The sequence below is a fragment of the Dermacentor silvarum genome, chromosome 8, assembly GCF_013339745.2.
Source record: "Dermacentor silvarum isolate Dsil-2018 chromosome 8, BIME_Dsil_1.4, whole genome shotgun sequence".
NCBI lineage: Eukaryota > Metazoa > Arthropoda > Arachnida > Ixodida > Ixodidae > Dermacentor > Dermacentor silvarum.
Window position 1 is genome coordinate 86,891,486 of NC_051161.1, and position 22,603 is coordinate 86,914,088.

General features: G+C 44.9%; 1 protein-coding gene across 2 annotated transcripts in view; it reads right to left on the bottom strand.

Annotated features, from left to right (window-relative positions):
• LOC119461538 (neuropeptide CCHamide-1 receptor) overlaps positions 1–22,603 on the bottom strand; it is a 364,658-nt gene that overhangs the window by 178,376 nt on the left and 163,679 nt on the right. The window contains exon 1 of one of the 2 annotated variants that reach the window (XM_049673191.1): positions 15,151–15,214. The exons of the other annotated variant lie outside the window; for it this stretch is intronic. The gene's annotated coding sequence lies outside the window, so the exon portion shown is untranslated. Of the gene's footprint in view, positions 1–15,150; positions 15,215–22,603 lie in introns of those variants that run through there. 2 annotated transcript variants of the gene reach the window in all.

A 22,603-nucleotide genomic window follows, 5' to 3' on the forward strand; every position in this document is an offset into this window, starting at 1 on the left:
ATAGTAAAGAAATTCGTGAAAGGAAACGAAGAAGATAAAGAGGGAAGAAAATTAAATCAACGAAGAATTGCAAGAAAGTTAATGCAACTAAAATATGCCGAAGTTGCAAGTGTGTTGCAATCATGAGGACTTCGCTGTCCAAGTAAAATTCTCTGAGGAAGAGAGAACTAGGTTGTACACGTGCAGTCTTGCGGTCACGCTGCCACTACTGCTCTGTTCACACCACCGGTGTTCACACTACTAGCAATAAGAAACCTCAGATGATTCCCTTGTTACCTGCTCTGAGGAGACAGCTGAAAATATTATCGGTGATGTTTGTGGCCAAGAGCATGGCATTAGAGACTAAGCATATTGGCATATTGGCACGGCATATTGCTTTTAACGTGCGGGTTACTTTTTGGAACCAGACGGCAAGAGACGCAGTTGGGAGTCTGTAGCACTATTTCGAACGCGAGGATTTTGCCGAATCTTTGCGAATCATTCCGCCCATGAACACAACCTTAGGCAAAATAAGCTAGAAGGGTAAAATCAGAGCTTAGTTTTTGCCGAATTTTCGGGAATCCTTTCGCGTTCGAACAGAACCTAACACAAAAGAAACTACAGCGTTTCCACCAAAGCGCAGTAAGTCTTTTTTTTAACAAAGTAATATCAAAACTTTTGGACGTGGTTCCAATAAAGCGATCGTTGGCAATTCCTGTGTTCGTCGCCTAAATGAAACTTTGGGTAAACGGAACACATTTGTCTGTCCTATTGAGTTCCTCTCAAGCGGGGTCTATAGGAATAACTACTGCTACAAGTTATCACTGTGGTTTCGAAGGGCTGTATATCACACAGGAAACAATTGACTGAGGCACAAAAAATTGACCAACCATTCAATTTCGATAAGGAGCTCACGATACCTTGTTTATGTTCACAATGCGGATGTCAGAAAACAGGTATGTGCTGCGCATATCTTGACTTAGACTCAAGCTACCCACTTCTGCTCGTCTTTGCTCGTCTGCTCGACTGCTACCTCTGCTCGTCTTTGCGTTTTCCTCCCACTCAGTTAGCAGCATTGGTGTAATTTATGTCAAATTTGCCAACCATAACTTGCTTTACGAACCACTGAAGCATCATTTTCAGTGGGACATTCGCGCATACAGAGCATTCGTTTTGACTAACGTTGTTTTCCACACAAGCCTACATAAAGATCGCGTTGCGTAAAGCAAGGAAGCGCTGCAGCCGCATTGTCGTCCAAGAGCTTTGCGGAGAAACAAGACGAGAGATCAAAGGAAAAAACTGGGCTAGTCAGTTACGAGCATTGGGGAACATTGTTTACCACCGCTAAACATTAGACGGAGGAAGAAAGGTACAAACGAAACGAACACCATCGCATGTTTGCCCAGTTTCTTATGCCGCTCACAACAAGGAGGAACGCGCGTTTTTCGACTCAGCGTTGAAGGAAACTTGGGGAGCCTTGTTCTCGAAAACTGATGCTTCACTCCCGACGTGCCCTGTGATGAACAAAGGCTTTTCTTTTCTAGCTTAATCCAGCATTATAATAAAGGGGATGGCCCAATGTTTACACCATTGTGTCGTACCAGGAATGCAATATGCTGCGAGACACGAAGAAGACCCTTTAGATATTCGATTTGTTTGTTCTTTAATAACTGTCGGGGAACGGTAACGTAGAGACAGTAATCGGGAGTGCCAGTAGGAGGCAGCCATCTTTTGAACTCGTGAACGATCCAGAAAGAGGCTCACCCAGCATGCCATGCCGCATGCGCAGCCCGGGCACGCGACAAGAACAACCTCGGCTATGCAAATACACGAGTTAAGAATGTGAAGCTACCCCGTTCCCCATAGAACACACGCACATATGATAGACACAGAAACATGTGCTAAATCTACGGAAAGGAACCTAACTATCAACAAGAAAAGAAAAATGTAACTAGAAGAAGTGGCCTATATGCAGCCACGTAAATAATAGACGTCAATGCCAAATGGGTAACAAAAACACGATTATACGCGCACACACTTATGCCATAGTGTTCTGGCACTCCTAAAAGCAACACTCAAACAAATTAAAGTTTGCAAGAAACTAGAAATAAACGCGAATAATTTGGATTGTCATGCACAAGAAAATTGTTTATGGCTGTCAACGCACATCTGTGTTTAACGGAGCAGGATCGCGGACAAGGCAGTCCGGTTGCAAAATGTTGCCTTTATCCGCGTTACTAAACTTGTCGAGCAAGTAGACTCGCTGTTGATCATATTGGGGAAAGTTCGTGAGAAAGTACTCAACAGAAGGGTCCGAGGTGCCACAGCGGCCGCACTTGGATCTTGCCAAGGTGTCTAGTCTTAAATGCTGGGCATTCCAACCTCTAGTACGCAGTCGGATGTTGTCATCTGCTTTACGCGGTGCGAAAAGCGAGGTGTGTATAAGCCACGTTCAGTCGTTAACGATGTGTGAAGCGTTTCCAAGTTACAGTCTTATTTTTTTTACGTTCCCCATGTTCGCTGATCTTTTACTACCAGGCCATCTCTCGGGAAGAGCGCCACACTACATTTGAGTGAAGCGAGAAAAGTGTAATACACTGGATTTTTTGCGTGGACAAAAATTGTACTTTGTAAAGGAAATAAAATCGGACTACTTTAGTGACAGATAATACAAAAGCAGAGCGACACGTTTCGTGACTCATGACGGTACACAAACTCGGCTCTTCCCGGACAGCTTCAAAGAAATAAACAGACTACGCAAATCTAAGTAATAGAATTAAGGACTGTATGACTACATGTTACTGGTGTAATAAGGCGCGATCCTATATTAAAAAAAAAGAATGAAAAGACAGAAAACACGGCCTTCCGCAACTTAGCCAGTGTGCACTAAGCTCACTAACCACACCGAAATTTAATCGGGCAACGCTGGAAAGAAATTTTCAAAATGCACGCTTTTCCAAAGATACATTCAAACAATGTACAGCAGCGCACTATTCCACCGTACTGGCGTTTTTAAACGCCACTGTAAGTACGGATGCCCGGTCCTCCCATGAAGGACGAACCCCGAACGTCTCGAATAGAAAATCCGTTATTTGTTAAGTAGCCATCTTGGGCCCTTGGACAGAACACTGTGCTGGCTAGGTCACAAGAGCTATCGTCGATTTCTCGAGATGCGGCCGGCTCGATAGGCGATCTTCAAGATGTAATTCCCATTTTAACGACATAGTTATCACTCTCTTTCTCTCTCTCTTCCTTTTCCATCGTGCACTCCAATGACGAGCAGCTAACCGGCGAACTTTGATACAGACCGACGTCTCAGCTGTCCCATTAGAATAAATGTATTCTCCGTCTTGATGCGGAAGCATCAAATGGCCCATTGAGCACGAAAGCCGGCTGCGCTTGTGTGCGCGTGAGCGCCCGCGAACCTTTGCGTTAACAAAGTTTCTTCCCGGTTAATAACTGGGCATGGTCCGGTGACAATGATGTCCCGGGATTCACCTGAGCTCTCGACGCTTCCCCTCGCTACTCGAATGTGGATGTTCGACGAGCCGTGGCCACTGATAAGCGATTTTCGGAAGGCAAGCACCGTATGGGAATCAATAGTGGAGCATGGGTGAGATGATGCGTATTCGATGTAGTGTTTACTCCGGAAACGGCGAACTGAAAGCATTTTTGTGTTATGGTTACAGCTTTCATAGTCGCGTCTTTCTTTTTTTTTCACCAGCCCATTTTTTTGTTTACGCTTCCCACGCTACACGGAGACTTCTCCGAGACTGCATCTAAATATTAAGGCACGCCGAATGTTTGATGCGCCAAAGCAACGGTGTAACGCGTGCAATGTCGGATCATCCTGATACCGACAGGTACAAGTGAAGCTCTAGGGCTGAAATGCTGGAAAAAAAAAAAGAAAGCCTGCAAGTCAGTTATAAGTACTGTATGTATATTTTTTTTCAATAACGTAAGCCACGCACGCCACTTATTTGTTTCAGCAGGGCGAAATGGTTCCAAAGCCACTAGTTCGAGAAAGTGGATGCTTCAATAATTTTTTATGTACGCGGACCGCCGATCTTACGGAGAAAAACTGCGGTAAGGCAGAGTGCAAATAAGCAATATACAGTATCGTGTTCCACCGGGCTTCTGTGCTGCATCCTATTTTTGTTCTTTCTTTTTCTTATTTTTATAGCTTCAGCCGGTCGTCTCGCAGCTAAAAGAAGTAATGAGTGAAGTAACAGGTGAAGAAACAGAAGCCATTATGAACGGATATGTCAATGAAGAACACAAGTTGTCATTTAAGTAACAGAATGACATAAAACTCATCCAGTTGCGATATCTCCATGTAAAACTTCTTGACTGTGCAGCCGTGATGTTATAGCCCCAATAAAAATAACCAAGTAGTTGGACAGACGACACTGCACTGAATCTACTAGCATACGAAACGACTGGTAGCAACGAAAATTTTACTACAAAGTTGTTAGACAAGCGCATTTATGGATATCTTATTAGTGTACTTATAGCGACAGAGTGTGCCTTCGTGCGTATAAGCTCTTACTGTAGCCGGGCATGCACAATGAGACGTCAGCGAGAATGTATATATATATAAATATATTGCTCACTGGATTTTGTGCTCGCAATAAAGCTTCGCCAAACACGCATTTACACACAGGCTTACACGGACACGCACGCATACACGTGCGTGCGTACGTGCGTGTGTGTGTGTGTGTGTGTGCTTTATTGAGGCGGCAAAATCCAGTGAGCAATATACATTCATTCATGTTCACAATTAAGACCACCAGCCAGCTCGTTGATGAAGCATGTGCGTAAAAAATTCAGGCATGCAGAACCGATCTCACAATGTATGTCGACGTCACTACGGTTAGCACTGACGCAATACAGCGATACACCATGTTGCCAAATCATCCACTTCTATGTAGCCTATGATTGTGTTGCCTTGACGTCTTCCTCCACAGTCAGCCGCTTTTCAAGCCGACATTTTCAGTTCTCTGTAGCTGACTGCTTAACCGCCGCGGTGGCTCAGTGAGCGAAGGCGTTGTGTGGCTGAGCACGAGGTCACGGGATAGAATCCCGGCCGCGGCGGCCGCATTTCGACGAAGGCGAAATGCAAAAACGCTCGTGTGCTTGCATTGTAGTGCACGTTAAAGATCACCAGGTGGTCAAAATTAATTCGGAGCCATTCACTACGGCGTGCCTCATGATCAAAACTGGTTTTGGCAGGTAAAACCCCAGAAAGAAGAAGTAGCTGACTGCTTCCTTCAGATTTTTGTTGCCGACTTTGTCACTTCATGTCTCTTGCTCTGCTTGCCTTCCCGGGCATCTAGGCAGTAGCGCGCACTCATTACGGAGGACATGAAATGAGCGCTCTCATACCTAGTGTGACATGCGCAGTTGCACATACCAAATGGCCCAAGTTTCTCTTCTGGCACATTGTTAGTGGCAGAGACGCAGTTGCCCATATCCAGTGCCCCAAATTGTATATTCTTGCACATAACCAGATCCGCATAACCACAGGCACATGTCCAGTAGCACATGCTTAGTTACACATACGCGATAGCCCAAGTTGCCTATGCCCTAGTTGTCTATTTGGGCATACAGCGAGCCGACAGCGGCCGATTGAGGAAGACAAAGTTGCGCGTCCACTTGAGCCCCGCGCTCGAGCCAGGAGGCATGCGAAGAGAACATAAGGGTATCTGGGCATCAGCGCACCGGCTCGTGGTCACCTAAATTGGGGCGACAAGTAAAATAAAAATATGGGAAACAGATCACCTCACGCTTTCCCACAGGCACATACCCCAATGCACAAATATCCAGTGGCCCAAACTATAGCGTGAAAGAGGTAAAGTACGGATGGACATACTAAAAATGCCTCAAGTTCCCAAAGAATGCCAATCACATTATTGACATCCTTTCTAGTGCGTGCCAGCAACTGCATAAACTCTTCAGCAATGCGGGACACTTGTAATGAGATTACGCTAATTGCCGCGTTTGATGCTTCGGAAGTGGAAGTCTCAGCAGCAAGCGCACAGTCGCTCTTTAGCCGTCCTGCCAAATGAGATCAAAGCAGGTTCCTAGAGCAGCGGCAAAATCGCAATGCACTATGGCGGAATTTTCAATGTTTGTACAGATGTGTTACTAATTGGAATGCCGCAACTCGGCTTCCCAGTTCACACGACTAAGTCCGTGTGAGAGACAATTGAAACGACCTGGGCCAACCCCAGGAAAACATTCGCAGTGCGTTCCTTTCTTACTTACGGTCCACGAATTGCACATTATTGCCTAACTCGCTGGGAAACCTGCCACGCCCTTCACAATAGCATTCTTGAAAGAGGCGGCACACTAGTCTGAGCGGGCATGGAAGGGGATTGCGACTGAGAATGAGGAGAACCTCGTAAGCTTGTTCTGAATGTTATTTTCATTCTAGCTCACATAAGTACTTAAGGATTCGGGATATCATGTTGTCTCGGTATGACGTGCGTTGCAAAGGACAAGAAGCCGGCATAGAAGACCATAAAACAAGGCAGCACGAACACGCTAGTGAATAGCAGCATTCACTAGCGCGAAATAGGCACCTAATGTACAGGCTGCTGGGAACGATTCCAAATGTTCTAAAGAGAGTCTGTGTAACAAGAATGAAGGCCTTAAATGTAGTGCAACCGACTTGTATATTCAAGGTCGCTTTGTACAAGAAGGCACTTTCTTAGTTTCTGAGCGATGATTTCGCGCAAGTGGACTTCAGCGGCAAGTGAAAATTGCATTCTTACGTTACACAGTGACTACCGTCTCATCCTAGTAATTCACGAACGCCCCTGCTATGGAATAAATGTATATGCTGCTTCCGCGCCCATTTGACCAAACTCAAGCCTTTGCTTCCCTGCATGATATTTTTTGTCACATGGTTGTGATGTTGCACTAGTGAAAGAGTACTGCAACAAGAATTCGTGTCTGCCACGCTGTCTTAGCACACCTTTTCTTGAGTATCAGGAAGAATGATACAGCGAATAATAAGCAACCACTGCCTGAATTTTTAACCGTGAAGCTCTTTAAGCCAGCCGTAATTTGTGGATTGTGGTACGTACCAAGAAACTACCAAAAATAAAAGAAAATAGATTTTCCTGCTGAGGATGGGATTCGAACCAGCGTACCCACCGTCCAAGGCGAGCGAGCGTCGTAACGACTAGGCTATACAACCACATTTTCTTCTTACATGGTATTTATTGCATCATGTATATGCGAGAAAAATACTATCGGCTCAAAACGTGCAAGCCCCAGCCAACACATTTCATATTCACGGCCTACAAAAGACATAAAATATCGTTAAGCACATCCTGCACGCACAAAACTACAAGTAGCTTTGATCCTAAAAAGGTGGCAATGACAGGCAACGTGACAAGAGATGGTAGTAGTCCGGTTGAAACTCTGTCAAGTCATACAAGTCCTTCAAGTGACCAATCATTTGAGCGTCGTGAAATTTCGACGAAACAACAGCTTGAGCGTTTCTGTCTAACATGCGCGTCTTCATAAGCTGTGTACTCCAATTAAGAAAAACATATCAAAAGGCACGTCTTCCCCGTGGGGTGCGATCAAGTATCGGATGGTATGTTGATTCAAAATGAAGTCTTTTTTGAGAATTCTTTGGAGCACATCCCAAAATAATATTGCGTCTTTACAACTTATGAAGCAATGCTCTATAGTCTCACGTAAACCACAAAGGCGACAATTCACAGTGGATACAAAAATACCTTTTTTGTGCAACCAAGTTTTGACAGGTAATGTTTCACTGTGTAATTTAAAGAAAAACGTTTTTGTACATGGGGATAAAGGCATCTTGCGGACTCGTTTAAGTACGCCATTCCCTGGCAAACTGGAGAATGTAGAACGGTAAAGGGGAGGTGGGAAAATCATTGATATCAAATCTTTGTACAGATTGTTTTCTGGACACTGTGTAGAGATATTCAGTAGAAAATCGAACCAAGAGGAACTGCACATCGAAATATACTTCATACATAAAAGCCCACAAACAAGGTCTTTCAGAATATTGGGGTGAAACTACCAGATTGGGTAATGCATCGACTAAGTACACTTGTATGAATGATCGTAGAATTGGGTGTGAAGTATCTCGAAAAAAGAAGAAACGCCAAACAATCATGTCGCACATATAGATGCACTAGGCCAAGTCCGCCAGCACATACGGGTCTAAATATATTACCTCATCTCATAGGCTCAAAGGTAGAGGACCACACAAAAGTAGCAAATACTCTATGGTATCATTAAATATAAGTCCGGGCACAATGAAGTATCTGCAGTACATAAAATATTTTTGTAGCCAGGAACAAGTTACAAGCCGCCGCCCTGCCCAATGTAGAACACCCGCATGAGTTCAACACCCGCATGGCGTTGAAGTGCCGGTACATGTTCCCGCCAGAAATGTGCACTAAGCTTATATGCATCAAAAGGTACACCAAGATGTTTAGGTGGCACGGTTGTCCATTCTATACCAGCATAATGAGTCGGTGTACATCCCCATAAACCAAACCAAAGACCTGAGCTTTTTGACCAATTTATCTGGGCACTTGAAGCCATACCAAATTTTTCAGTCAATGATAGCACCTTGTCCATGCTCGCTTTGTCTGAGCAGAAAAAGACAAGATCATCTGCGTATGCCAATACTTTGAGTTCATTGCCCAAAATGTTAAAGCCATGCATGTCATTGCATTTTAGAATGCTTATACACAATGGCTCTAAATAAAGGGCAAATAGAAGTGGTGATAACGGACAACCCTGTTTTACAGAGGAAAGAATATCCACCGGCTCGGACAGATTGGCATTAACAATTATATTGGTAGAACAGTTAGTTTAGCACATGCGAACCCCTTTGTAAACAATGGAGCCAATATTGCCGTGTTCTAAAAGTTTGAAAAGGAACGCGTGGTTCACTCGGTCAAATGCTTTTGCTAAATCGATCTGAAGCGATGCAAAGTGATCACAGTGGGACGAGCAGTACTGAAGAGCTGTTCCGACTAGACGCAAGTTTGTTTGTATGGAACGGCCTTTTAATCCGCAAGTTTGGTGAGGTCCAATAAGTAATGCCATTGCATACTGGAGTTGAATGGATAAGACTTTTGCATAAATTTTGTAATCTACATATAGGCCCAATATAATGGGCCTATAGTACTCTACATACCGCAATATTTTTCTCACTACATTTAGAGATTAAGATAATATGACTGTTGTAAATGATTGTGGTAGGCAGTCTTCATTAAAACTAGCAGTAAAATATTAAGTAAAACAGGGCTTAATATAAATTTAAAGGCTTTATAAAATTCGCCGGAGATTCCATCAGGACCTGGTGTTTTGGAAAGAGGTAACTGATCAATGGCAAGTTCTATTTCTTGTTGGGTAAATTGTCCACTAATAACAGAACCATCATCATCTGAGAGAGGGTTAACTAGGGAGACGAAATGTGTCAGAACATCAGGATTTGGCGTGTGAGCTGAGCTGAACAGCGTTGTATAATATCTTTGAAATTCTTTGATAATTTCTTCCGTTTTCGCCACAAGTACTTCATTAGAATATATATCTGAGATATGCTTCGAATTTGCATGCCGACGTTCATCAAATAATGCCTGGCGCGTTGGTTCTTCGCAGTGCAAGGCATGGGTTGTACGAGAGCGAATGCGAGCACCTCTGTAGCGTTCAGCATCGTAGTTTTGAAGACGGCTTTTAACAAGGGTGATTTCATTTATATATGTGCCAGGCGTTTATGATTCCAGCTCATGAAGGCTATAAAGGCTTTTCCGCAACATTTTTTCTTCGCACTTTTTGACATACGACCTTATCGAGCTAATTTCAATTGCCAAGCCTCGAATTTTCAGTTTAAACATTTCCCAGGCTGCAAATGAGTGTAAATTCTTAGAAAAGCAAGATGCTAGCAATGAACGTACACGAGATATGAAGTATTTATCGCTAATTAGGCTTACATTAAGCTTCCATAGTTTCCACTTCGGCTTGAAATTAGTGCGACCTTTATCACCAAAGCGGGCAATCACCATGCAGTGATCAGAGAATGAAATAGGCTGCACTTAACATGAAATCCGGCAATTTCGGAGTGCTGAAGAAACGTATATGCAATCCAGAGGAGAATGGGAACGACCTTACAACCTATACAACCACGCTTGCTGAACGTGCATTTATGCGAACCATATGATGGCGTTCGAGCGTCGCCATCTTCGGCCACAGTTAGCGCGTTCGCACGCTCGTGCATCTACGAGGTGAAGAGCTTTTGCGCGCTATGCTCGGGAGAGAGATGAAGAAAATGAGGGCGAGATAGAGAGAGACGTGCTTCCAGTGTCCGCTTTTTGGCCGTCATCCAAGACAGCAGGCGCTTATGGCGACAAGCTGTCGATTATTCATGAGAACCATCACTGCAAATGATTCACGTCCTCCAGCGCACTCCCGGCATGTGGCTAGGGCAACCACCGAAGATCGGCGTTCAAACTACACAGCGCTTTAGTGACAAGCCAAGCAATTTACTAACTGTCGCTGACTTCAGAGACTCAATATGAACGTCGAGTTTATATATATAGGGAAGGTCCCCGCTTGACTTTGGATGCTCCGAAGGCAGCCTCAAACAAGGAAGTATTCTACGAGGCCCAGGCTCTACTACTAGGTCTCCTGGCCTCTCAAGCGCTGCTCACCCAAATTCTCCGGCACGTTAGTCCTTTCCTGGTAAACATATTCTCAGAATACTCAACAACGCAATGATAACGCTTCTATGCTGCACTAAGTGCTGTGGAGCCATCAGTCTCAAGAGTCTGAAACAAAAGCGACAAACTCATCCACCTTGGATGCTCGCGGGCGTCATTGGCGATGTTAATATCCATGGGCTGCAGTCTAAGCGGTTGATATCTCCTCCGGAGGCACGCCGTTTGCTGCTCGAGCACTTGTACGAGAAATTATCCCAACAACATCCATCTCTACACGAACGGATCGGCCACCGTGAATTCGGATAGCTGCACTGCTGAATGTCGGATCCCGTCTCTTGGTATTGCATAGTCCGGCCCTTTGGGCCAGACTATGCAACCTGCTTACTTCGACTATTGCGCCGAGCCCCGCTACTGCTGTTGCGTTTTGCCAACTGAACAACGGACACGCACAGAAAGCCGTCATACTGCCGGACTCAGTCAGCAATTCAACGACTATCTCGTGGTGTGCCCAAAAAGGAGGAATTAAGCCAAAAAAGGGATTAAGATAATGTTTCACTGGATACCTCTGAATGTTCGTGTCACTAAAAAGCTAATGAAAGCAGAAACAGACGTCGTCGCCAATGAACCACTTCCAAAGCAGCCAACAGTGAGAGTTCCGGTGAATCACCAGCTCCAAAAAAGTGACAGTTCGTTACCACTTCCTTTCGCTTTGAAAACCGCCGAATGAGCCGTGTTGTAAAGGAACTTAGCCGCACGCAAGCCACCCTCTTATATAGAGTAAGAAGAGGACCGGCCTACACACGTACATGTATGTTTAAGGTCGGCAGAGCTGCTTGTCCATTTTGCACAGAGTGAAACGAAGTGGGCCATACCGAGCACTTTATCTGGTTCTGCAAGTGCTTGTTTTCTGAAAAGTGGAAGCCTTCGGAGAAGACGAAAAGATGAAGGTTGCTTCACGAACATGTAGAACAGTTAGATTTTCCGGATGGACCGCAGACACTGCGCAAGGAAGTGTCGCGCAGTGTTCTCACATTTATCCGACAGAATGGACTGCGGAACTTGTGCTGGCTTATTTGTAGCGGAAACGGGCGCATAGGTGGGGTGAGTGCCGGTCAAGTACGCCAGGCTAACGCTGCGTGCAGCAACATCATCACCACCACCACCAAACCACACCATCCAGCAAGAAGAGGCTTTATATCCGAAGCTTTTACATGTAGTGGAAAATAAATAGTGAGGGTGTATGCAGTATCATTTCACGCTGATTGAAGATTTGTGATAAATAATTGATAAAAACTGCAAAACGCTACAAACGAATAGGCACATCATTTTGTAGATTGCATCATTATTGCCATAAGTAGGTGTTTCTTGCCTACATAAAGTATGTTTTTCAAACTTGTGCCACAGGCCCGAGAGTTCTTTTGCTTTTTTTCTCGTTTTTCCACAGTGAGTCATCGCATCATGTGTCGTGGGGAAAGAGAGCAAGGAAAAACTAAGAGCCAAGTGTAATGTCGGATGGCACACACTGTAGCGAACCTTGGACAAGCAGCTAAAGCCCACGTCTCCCTCAAATGGAGGAGCCTACAGAAAAAGATAACTGCAGTGACTTGAGCTATATACGCATGCCCCTGCCTGCAATCTGTCACTTCGTTTCTTGCATAAATCGCCATGAGTGCCTATGCCCGTAAAAGATATCGGAACTAATAGCAATTACCAAAAGAGCCATGTGCTAATTTTATGGTTTTGGCGAGATAATAGAGCGCCTTCTGTGCCACTGCCGCTCAGTGATATGCTCTACTAACTAGTCTCAGCCTATTGGATGACAGACTGCTCTACTAGGAAAATATCCTGCGACCCTTGCAAAAACACACTAGCGTGCACAAGGCCACAAAAGTGCTGTAGCGCGTTGTCAAGGCAACTGGACTGGACGAACGTTTGTGATGTTAGCGAACATTCCTGTGCGAGCGTGGTCACGCTGACTGCCTTTCAATTATTGTTTATTCAACCTTTTCTATTTCTTCCATGTTTTCCCGCTTCTCACCTTACCGCAATGTAGGGTAGCGAATCAGGCACCTTCCTTAATTAATCTTCCAGCCTTTCCTTCTTCAGGAATCACTATCACCGTAGTCCCTTCAGGACTGCGGCGTAGTCCAATCAGCGTAGTCTCTTCAGGAATAACACATCGTTGGCAATTTCTATGGAACACAATTATTGCACCCATACACAAGCAATAGGGAGGCATTGGATGAGCCAGCTCGTGCGTTTGACTGTCAATCAGGACATAATGAAGCGACTTCTGCATTCTCTCGACTCCTAGACCTTATTTTGTGGCCTTGAACCCAACCGAGACTGCATCGATTGGGGGGGGGGGGGGGGGGGGGTGCTGTAACAGGCATTCTGCGACGGTAATCACCATTTCGTGTCATCTACGGCTTTTCGTGCCGTTCACAAACACCTGTGCCTTACGCTTCGGCACGGCTGATAGCTCCACTTTGAAATGCATGGATGCAATGAAACTATCTCACATCTCCTCTGTGAGTGCCGTCCAGTTTTGTGCACAAAGACGATAACTTCCTGTGCGATAAGTTATAGGCTCCCCTGACCTCGATATATGTTTGTACAGCAGGGTTTAAAAACGCTGCTCCGGTTTTAAAAGACGAACGGCTTAGGTGAAGTACTGTGACTCATTCTCACTCTATATTTTGATCCCTGAGATAAGATCCTTCAGTTGATTGCAACCGCTCAATTTTGTTAACCAGATTATTTATCCAGGTAACTTTTATATAACTTTCATTTCGTTACATTTTCCTATCCCTCTCTTCAGTTTCACTGCGTCTATAAATATTTCACCCTTTTATTTATTTATTTATTTATTATTTATTTATTTATTTATTTATTTATTTATTTATTTATTTATTTATTTATTTATTTATTTATTTATTTATTTATTTATTTCAGTACTCTCAGGGCCAGAGGCATTACAGAGAGGAGGGGCATACAAAATGGGCGGAAGTTTCCTTAAATTTGTTGACGTCGGTGATGGCAGCGATGAAGGCAGGGAGATGGTTCCAGTCATTTCCAGTTCGAGGAATAAATGAATTTATGCGAAGGCTAGTTCGGCATTGCGGTATTCCTACCTTGAAGTTGTGGTCAATGCGTGCAGATATATAAGATGGAGGGAGGAGTAACTTACCTTTGAGAATAGGGTTGGTATACTAAATTCTGTGAAAATTATCCCTTTATCATTTCAGGGTCACTGACAAGGTATGCCGGCCACGGGTATTAAGAGTGCTGCTGAAACACTCTTCTAGAACGCTTGCTTGAAACCTCGAAACATTGCATAACGTGCACTCAAAGTTATCTTTTCTGGACGCACTGCTTTGCGTGTGCCTTACATGTGTATGCTCAACGCACCCTTACGAAAAAGAGAGGCGTTGAATGACGCAGCAGCTAAGACAGTGCTTGTCAAGGACGCTCGAATAGTCATTTCGGCATAACAATAGGATGAAACACGCACCTTCGTACCCATCCAAATTAGTGTTCGCTGCCCTGCCAGTTGTCATGTGAAACTAACTGACACTCCAATCCGCAGCACCAAGTTTCCTCCCTCCCGTACATTTAATACATTTTCTAATTCGCACCTAGGTTCAACCGTACGTGAGTGGCGGTTAAATTTGAGCACTCAAATTGAGTGAGAGTACTACAGTGGCGATTATATTTCACTGGCAGTCCAACCTCTAACTACGGAGACAGTGTTATTTTTTTTTCTCTTCTCTTTTAGCGTCGGACTCAGAATGTCTTGAATTATTTATAGTCTGCGACCCCTGCAGTGGTCTGTGCTTTGCATTGCTTCTTTTACGCTAGCGTTTGGAACGTTACTGCTTCTATTTTTCATTTGGGTCAAGCAGCTATTTATTGAATGCTGGACGCCGAGCTACTATGCTCAGTTCAGTGCCCTTTGCGGAGTTCGTTCAGTTTTATTTTTCCCTTTTGCACTGAGACGCGCTGGATGCGCACGAAATGAGCAAGAGGGCACCAGGGCATAAAATAAACAGCTTCTTTAAAGTATTCCGTGCGAAGGTTAAGACACACGAAAAGGACAGGAGCGGCGGGGCACGCAGAATTTAGAAGACCCTCAAGCGCGTCATATGGTCACGTGACTTGGGCGCAACCGGTCACTCGGCTTTGTCCTCACTTTCCCATCTCCGGTGCCACCCGGTGCACGACTTGAACCACGGTTGCTCCATTTCTCCAACTTACACATAATGCATTATGGAACACACGCAGCTAATTCTAGAAGCGGTGGCCGCATATCAAAACCGCCCATCACTCGACCATTTTTATTGTATTAATTCTTTCTTTTTTTTTCCCCGGGAGATGTTTAAAACGCCAAATACAAAGTGAGGAACAGGAACGCCACAGGACAAAAAGAAATGTTGTGATTTTCAATTCTGACCAGAAACCTTACCCCGCTGTCGCGGCCATCATTCTTTGAAGCAGCAGGTTTTCCGACACCGTCTTACCTGAGGAAAAAGAAAAAAAAACACACACACAATCAGTGTTCGCCCATCCAAATCGAGCAATTCTAGTTCACTTTCTGCTTATTTACTTCCATTTGCTTATACGCCGAAGCTTTCTCACGCGATCACCCAACACCCCGTCCACTTCTTCAGCTGTTAGGTTATCGTTCGCATTTAATTTACGTTTTACTTTTAGCCCATCTCACGTTCCAGTGACGCGGAAACAACGGAAGGGACGCGAAAACTTCCCCGTCACACGCAGGAAAGTAATCGCGACGGTAGTAATGAAAGCAACATATTCGTCTTGAAGCAGAAGTGCTCTCTCTCTCTCTGTTCTGCGAAGACTGAATGTTTCCCCTTTTTCTCCTGTGTTTGCACTTCGCTTTACAAATTCTATATCTTCTTCTTATCTTTGCACATTCAACTGCCCCTCCCCCCAGGTTTTTAGTGCAGGGTAGCAAACCGGATTTTCTCTTCCGGCTTACCTCCCCACTTTGCTCCCTTCGATCGTCTATCTCCCTCTATCTTCTCAGAGCGCTACAGACCACAGATTTACTCTGCCGCGTGCAGAACCCATCCCAAGGCCTCCGGTGACGGCTTGCAGCCTCCTTTCTGGCGGTTGCACACCGCCTCCTAAACGCGCCTCAGATTTAGGCGCTCACCGGCGCCAACGCCAAAACGCAGAATTTGCACAAAAACTAACTAAATAAAAATAAATAAATAAAGGAATACGTAACAGTTAGGAAATAAAACGAACTCCAAAAAGAACAAAGACATGAGGAGGACCTCGACTTCGAAGCTGCGGCGAAAACTGAAAGTGACGTTTAAGGAAAGTCTTCTTCCTGCCCCGGTATTCCCTGCAATGTGTCGTTCCTGGCTCCTTTCTCTCTCTCGAATTTATTTGTTATTTTCTTTTTCGCTCTTTCAATTGTTATCTCGTCGATAAAGGCCGTACGCTTCTTGCGTATCCCCGCTTCTACACGGGGAACATCAAGAAGCGCTCCTCCACGGTCGAAGTGGTGTCAAAGAAATTCCTAAGGCGCGGCTTTCGAAGGAGCCCTTCCGGGAAATAAAGTTTCTTTCCTTTCTGATTTTTTTATGGATTCAGCGCAGAAGAGCGGAGGCCGGAGAAGGGTGGACAAAAAGGACTGGTACAGCTTCTCTGTTTGTTGATGCCCGTGGGCGTCAGATGTCTTTAGTTCCAAGCATCACAAGAATGACGACCAACCTTTCGTTTTTTAGCAATAAAGTAGCCGCTGCTGCCTATTAGTCGCAGTGCGAACAGGCAGATTTGTGTGCTTTGCAGGTTGTATAGACCACACACTTGTCGCCAGTTTTTCGATGAAGTTAACCCGAGTTAGCGAGACGTAAACGGGAAGGATGTTCAACCTGGACGCTTCGCGCAGTTCATCATCCCAGGTTGCTGTCTCTTAGGACAGCAGAGCTTCGACTAAACGTGAGATAACCTACGCTAGTGTGGGAAAGCCGTGGAAACATGACGAACGGTAAACACGAAAGAGTGCAGACGACGCGGCGGGAGTTATAACAACGTGATATAACGTAAGAAGCTGAAACGTGCGGCCCCGGTGTTTATCACTGAGTTAATCCCGATGGTTCATTAAAGCATTTCTCAATTATGACGTTACACACACTTTCGGCTGCGACGGAGAGAACGACGTCACTGACGGTATGCCCGCAGTCCGCCGTTGTCGCTTGCGTTCGATGTGTCGTGTTTGCTCGGCGGCGTGGATAGGAGCATTCGCCCGCCATTGCCGCTTGCGATGCTTCAAAATTAGGTTGTTTCAAAATGAAAACTGTCCGTTACGTAAGACAATGAATGGCTCATACCCCCTTAAGGAATGGCTCATACCCCCGTAAACGCGGCCTCCCCATTACGACGACAGAAGAGAAGTGGAATTCTACGCTGGAATGATGAGCGGCAACGCAGCCAGCTGCGGAAGAAGACGACGACGACGAACGTGGGAGCAGTGGCACAAGCGCGTGCCGAGCACGAGCGCAACCCGAGGGGCGCCAAAGAGCCAGCTGCGGAAGAAGACGACGACGCTCGAGGCATTGCTGATGATGATAGTTATCTGTACACAGGTGATTTTGCCTAGCCATATACGATTTCGCCTGGACATATAAAGCTTCGCTTTAAAACGTTCCGTGATTCAAAAGCAGCTTACAACTTCTCCTGAGAGGTCTGCGCCACGGCCCGCACGAAAAACTCGTGTGAGAGATAAGATTACATCATGATTACACCACAGTGGCCGCCGCGCCTGTGTTTCAGTGGCTACCGTGGCATATCACCGGCAGCGAAAGTGGCGACAAAGCTGCCCGTGTGATGCACATGTTTCGAGAAAGCTGCAAGATCGGCAGCGCTCCATTCTGTTGTTGAGAATGGACGCCACGCTTCACCTCAGCGGTATTGCCCGTGTCAGTACAATAAGGAAGTGGAATACGTCGGACTTCATTAACCTGCGGCTACAAGTCATGGACACAGAATATTTTCGTATGCAATTACAGCTTTTACCCGGTTTTACTCGACGGAAGAAATCGTTGTTGCACCCCCTGCGGGTGGCCGTTTTTCTTACCGAACGTCTAGACATTCCTAATTGAAATGACATCTCGTATCACACGCATTTGGAATCTCGGAATGAAAGTCAGGCGTGTTAGAATGGACTGTACTATACATTGTAAAAGAATAAATGTAAGAGAGGGGAAAACAACGCAAAGATGTTATTTTTGCGACAGAAAAGTTTCTTCAATAAAAAAAAACTGTTCATTTTAATTTCCAAAATAACTTTTTTGTGTTTACGAACGTAGACAAAATTTTCTTGATTTTAAGTGAATTAGTCACCTTACCGTCAAATTAAAAAATGTTTCATCAATACTGTGAACGAAATGAGATTTTTTCGTGCCTTTACTAATTCACCTCTGTACTTTACAAATTGCCATTTGTGTGCAACTTCACCAGCCACGCAAGTTAGGCAAATAGATCTCGTATGCGGGAGTCAATTGTTCTTAGTTTCCGAATAAGAGCTGTAATCAGAGCGAGTCATAGCCCTCAGAGCATGGCTATTTAAACTTGTAAAAGGGATAGTTGGACGTGCCCCGTAGTAGCCGGATGGCTTGGCACCAGATGTCTTGTCAGGGTGGTCACATCCTATGCGTTTCACCTAACGTGCTTATCTATGCATGAATAAGGCGTGACAACCGCATCACAGCATTTGACTCTTTCGTAACATGAAAGCTGCAGTCGTGAGGGGAAGAAAAGTTACTCCCCTAATGAGATAAAAAATTTAACAATCTTAGTTTTGTAAAAATTACTTGAAAAACGATACGGAGATTATTTTTGTGATATCACAGAAAAATAAGCTAACAGAAAACAGAAAGGATGTCTTCCAAAAATTGTCACGCATTTTCTCGTTTTACTTCTTTTTATTTTTCACGACAATTTTTTAGCAGTTAGGAACAAAACGAACAACAAGATGTTTGTGTTGTCCTTTTCGTTCCTCTCTTGTGTCTGCGTTAGCACGCCTACCTTTCACTAACATAAATATCTATCAAGTTGCTATACATTTAGTCGTTCTATAGGCATCTTGTATAGTGCACGTAATAAAATAACATGTGGTGATAATTATTGAGCGCGCCTGCTTCGTCTTCATAAGTCTTCTTCTGGCGGACGGCATCTTGTCATGTTTGTTAGATGACACGTCGTCTCGTTTTCTTCAAAGATAGCGAGTGTGAGGCCCTATTTATGGCCTAACTCAAATATAAATTTGAGAAAAGCGGAACGAATGCAGCAGTAAGGAGCTAGAGGTTTCTTTTGGTCGAGACCAATGGTTAAGTCACCGAGAGCTATCTAAAAGTAGGAGGTAAAGCCCAATCTTCACCAGCGGGGAGATGCAACTGCCGCAGACAAATACGACTCGCATTTCTAGTGCTTCTCGAATAAGATTGCTCGCACGCACGTGCGAATGTTGACTCCAACAACAAACACCGCACGAAACAGTCTACGGCCTAATGCCCAATATATTTCGCCACTTACCACGTCACTGCGTCGCGTTATGGTTGAAACTGTGATTTTTCAATTTTCAATGTCTATTAGCAAAATAAGTTTAGAGTAAGGAGAAAGAAAAAAAAAAGTCACCTCCAATGTGCTGACGCGCGTTCCGAGGGACAATAATAAAGTTTTACCATACCATACCTCCAATGTGTTTTCTTGGCTGACGTCACTTCTTACCTAGGTATTTTAAGCATAATTGAGCTGCGCGATCGTTACGTGATTGAACAGACCTTGAGCCAGGGTATTTCTAATGGCTAATCAAGCCTTACATTCTGACGTATACGTATTCTGACTATATATAGTTTTCCTGTTATGCCCATCCTGGCTAAGAACGTCACGAGTAACGGCTTCTCTCCTGCAGCAATTACGTAAACGATGGTTGCGTCGGAAAGAAGTTGTAACAACCTTATACGCATCTGAACTGCTGGGCTGCGCTCTTTGCATAAGAATTGCTAGAAAGCTTTCCGGGAGACCTGATTTCATATTCGCGCTCTGAAATCAAATGGAGCACGGAAACCTTCAAATTCGGAAATTCAGGCAACGACAGAATAACTCAGGCGATGACCTCGCGAAACTAGAAAAGCAAAAGTCGATCTTGCGCGCTGTGATAGCCGTTTTAAGCGAAGCTTTCAATCGTGTTCGCGAATTCGTGTTGACGACGACGCTGTGAAGATGTCAACTCGACGATGATATGACAACGCAGTGATGGCGACCGAATGAAGATGGCACGAAGATGACTATGACATGACAGTGAAGGCAAGATCACGACGGCATGAAGACAATGGCGTGTTGGTATTGGAACGCACGTCCGCGCTTACGTGCATCACCTGCCGATGGGCTGCCTCCGTTTGAATTGTATCCGGTGCTGGTTTGCAATGTCCGGTGTACCGGCCAATTGTGCACTTTTCTCTAGCGACCGCCACACAATATTTCGCAGCTGTCAGCCGCCAGGCGCGCTGATTGTTGTCCCTGAATGGCGTTCCTAGTTCCTGGAACGTGGTGTGAAATATGTTTTCCCAGATTGTGCAACACAGCCAAACAAGTATTAACGCACACAAAATTATTCGCAGCCGTAAACACGCAAGCCATCTGGTTACTTCCGCCGGCAACTGTCGTGTGCCAAATACCGGAGAGAGAAACGAAACACACGAATAACCGGAAATTAGGACATATCTTTCTTTGCTGAAATCTGTCACATTAACTATAAGAACAACGTCATCAGGGGCGACACAAAGAGAGAGGCGACAAACACGCGCTTTTGTGAAACGTGCGACCCGAAATAGCTGACAACTCTCCAAATGTAGCCCACTGGGCAATCATTCATTGTCAATTCGAACGTTACTGCAATGCATTTCGTCAGCTCTTCGTCGCGGGTCCTCTGAACAACTCGTGTCGGAGATACAAGAAACGCACCATCATATGATCGCGAAAGGGCACGACGTCGTGTTTCAGTGGCGGCCGGGTCATTGCGGTATCTTCGGCAACGACCTCGCTGACGAAGCTGCTAGGAAAGCACACGAAGAAACAAACCTTGTTTATGTACCTTTATCGAGGACTGACCCAGCCCAAGATTTAAGCAACCTTATGCAAGCAACCCCATATCATATTGGAAAAGTGGCACACACCCGAATTCACCCAGTATTGAGTGCATTCTCTCGACCTATCTGTGCATGTGCGGCTGTTGCCTGGGCTTCCGCAAAGTGAGGAAACAATTATGTGCCGCTTACGCTTGCGTTGCATCAACATATATATATATAAGGTTCCCCACCTAATTCGATCCAAACTTTAAGAATGTGGAAATGCCACGTATCTAGACAGAACCGAGGTACAGTAGTTTGTCGTCACTTGGAGATACTCCAATTATTTTTCGCATTACACCTAACTACACAATTCGTATTCATGATTGAACTTCTCAAACATTATAATTATATAAAAATGTCAATGAGAAAATTGTACATCAACGTGAAAAACTCCCTATACACCTTTCTGTTGCTGAATACGTCCTACATAAAAGTGTTTTTCCAAGCATTAGAGAAGCCCACGAATACACGCAAAAGTGCTTCGAGCGGCCAGTCGCACGGCAATTTTGCGTGTATGCTTTGTAGAAGAAATGCATTGGCAATCGTGCGTGCAGGAGAAATGCATTGGCGTTACAGTTACTTTTTTGCTTCAATGCATAAAACGGCGTGTTTTTTTTTTAAGAAAGTAACTGGAACGCCAATGCATTTCTCCGCAAAGTTCGGGAGTTAATATCTCGAAACTGGTGTCATCCTGAGAATTCATTCCAAGTGTATCCGCCTTGTGAATTCCACAGCTAAAATTTGTAAATTTCAATATGGGCCATAAGCTAATTAATGAAAAACGTAAGTACTAATTTTTTGTTAATTAGTCGATTATGCATTTACATTTTTTGAAGCAGCTCCTGCCTGAGCTAGTACTCTTCTAGTAGACCATCTCCGGCACGACCTAGAATTTAGCTACCTGACACAGGCAACCTTTAAAAATCTTCAAAAATGTTCGCTAAAACACCCTGCATATATATACAGTGTACACACGGTGTCCCGGCTAATGTTAGCCAATGTCTATAAATGTGCCGAAACAATCTAGGAGGACAAGACGAAGGTAGCTCATGTTATTGGCTATGATGGAGCAAGTCACCCGATTTTTGCTCTTCTGCTTAATTGCACTATTAGGCAAGATTATTTACCCAGCTTCGCAAATCTTAACCTCAGGGCGAAACTTCGAATGAGAAGGTTGTAGAGGGTTCTAGCTTACATAATTAGCAGTCTCTGATCTGCTACTTGTTTCCTAATAATTTTTATGCATCCCGAAGAAAGCTCACAAATTATATAAAAAAATGTGGGCAGCTTGCACTAGTGGTGCAAGGCTGCGGTAAACAGCGGAGCTGGTGATGGACCTAGCTTCTTCCAGGTTTTACTAAGTAAGGTTTGGCTAAGTTTTGTTAGGAAATGCCAAGTGCTGCAAGGCACGGTATTCCGAATCGGCTCGCCGTCGACGCGCAGATTCTCGCTTGGCCGGGCGACACGCTTCAAGATGAGCGGCTTTTTCTTCGCGTGTCCGGATTTTCTTTGGTCGTCCTATGTCATGGCTACACGTGCTCGTCAGAGTCAACAAGAGTTCTGCCGCCGTCGCGGCGGCTCCGAGCTTTATCTCCCCGGTGACGTCACGGCCAAGCTGCACCTCTACACTTGCCGGGGCGTGGCTGGTCGAAACCTGCCGAGCCGCCGCCAGAGGCGCCTGCTGCAGTCACGGACACCGCGCGCGTTCGGCGCGAACGCGGGGAAACGCGGACGGCAGCA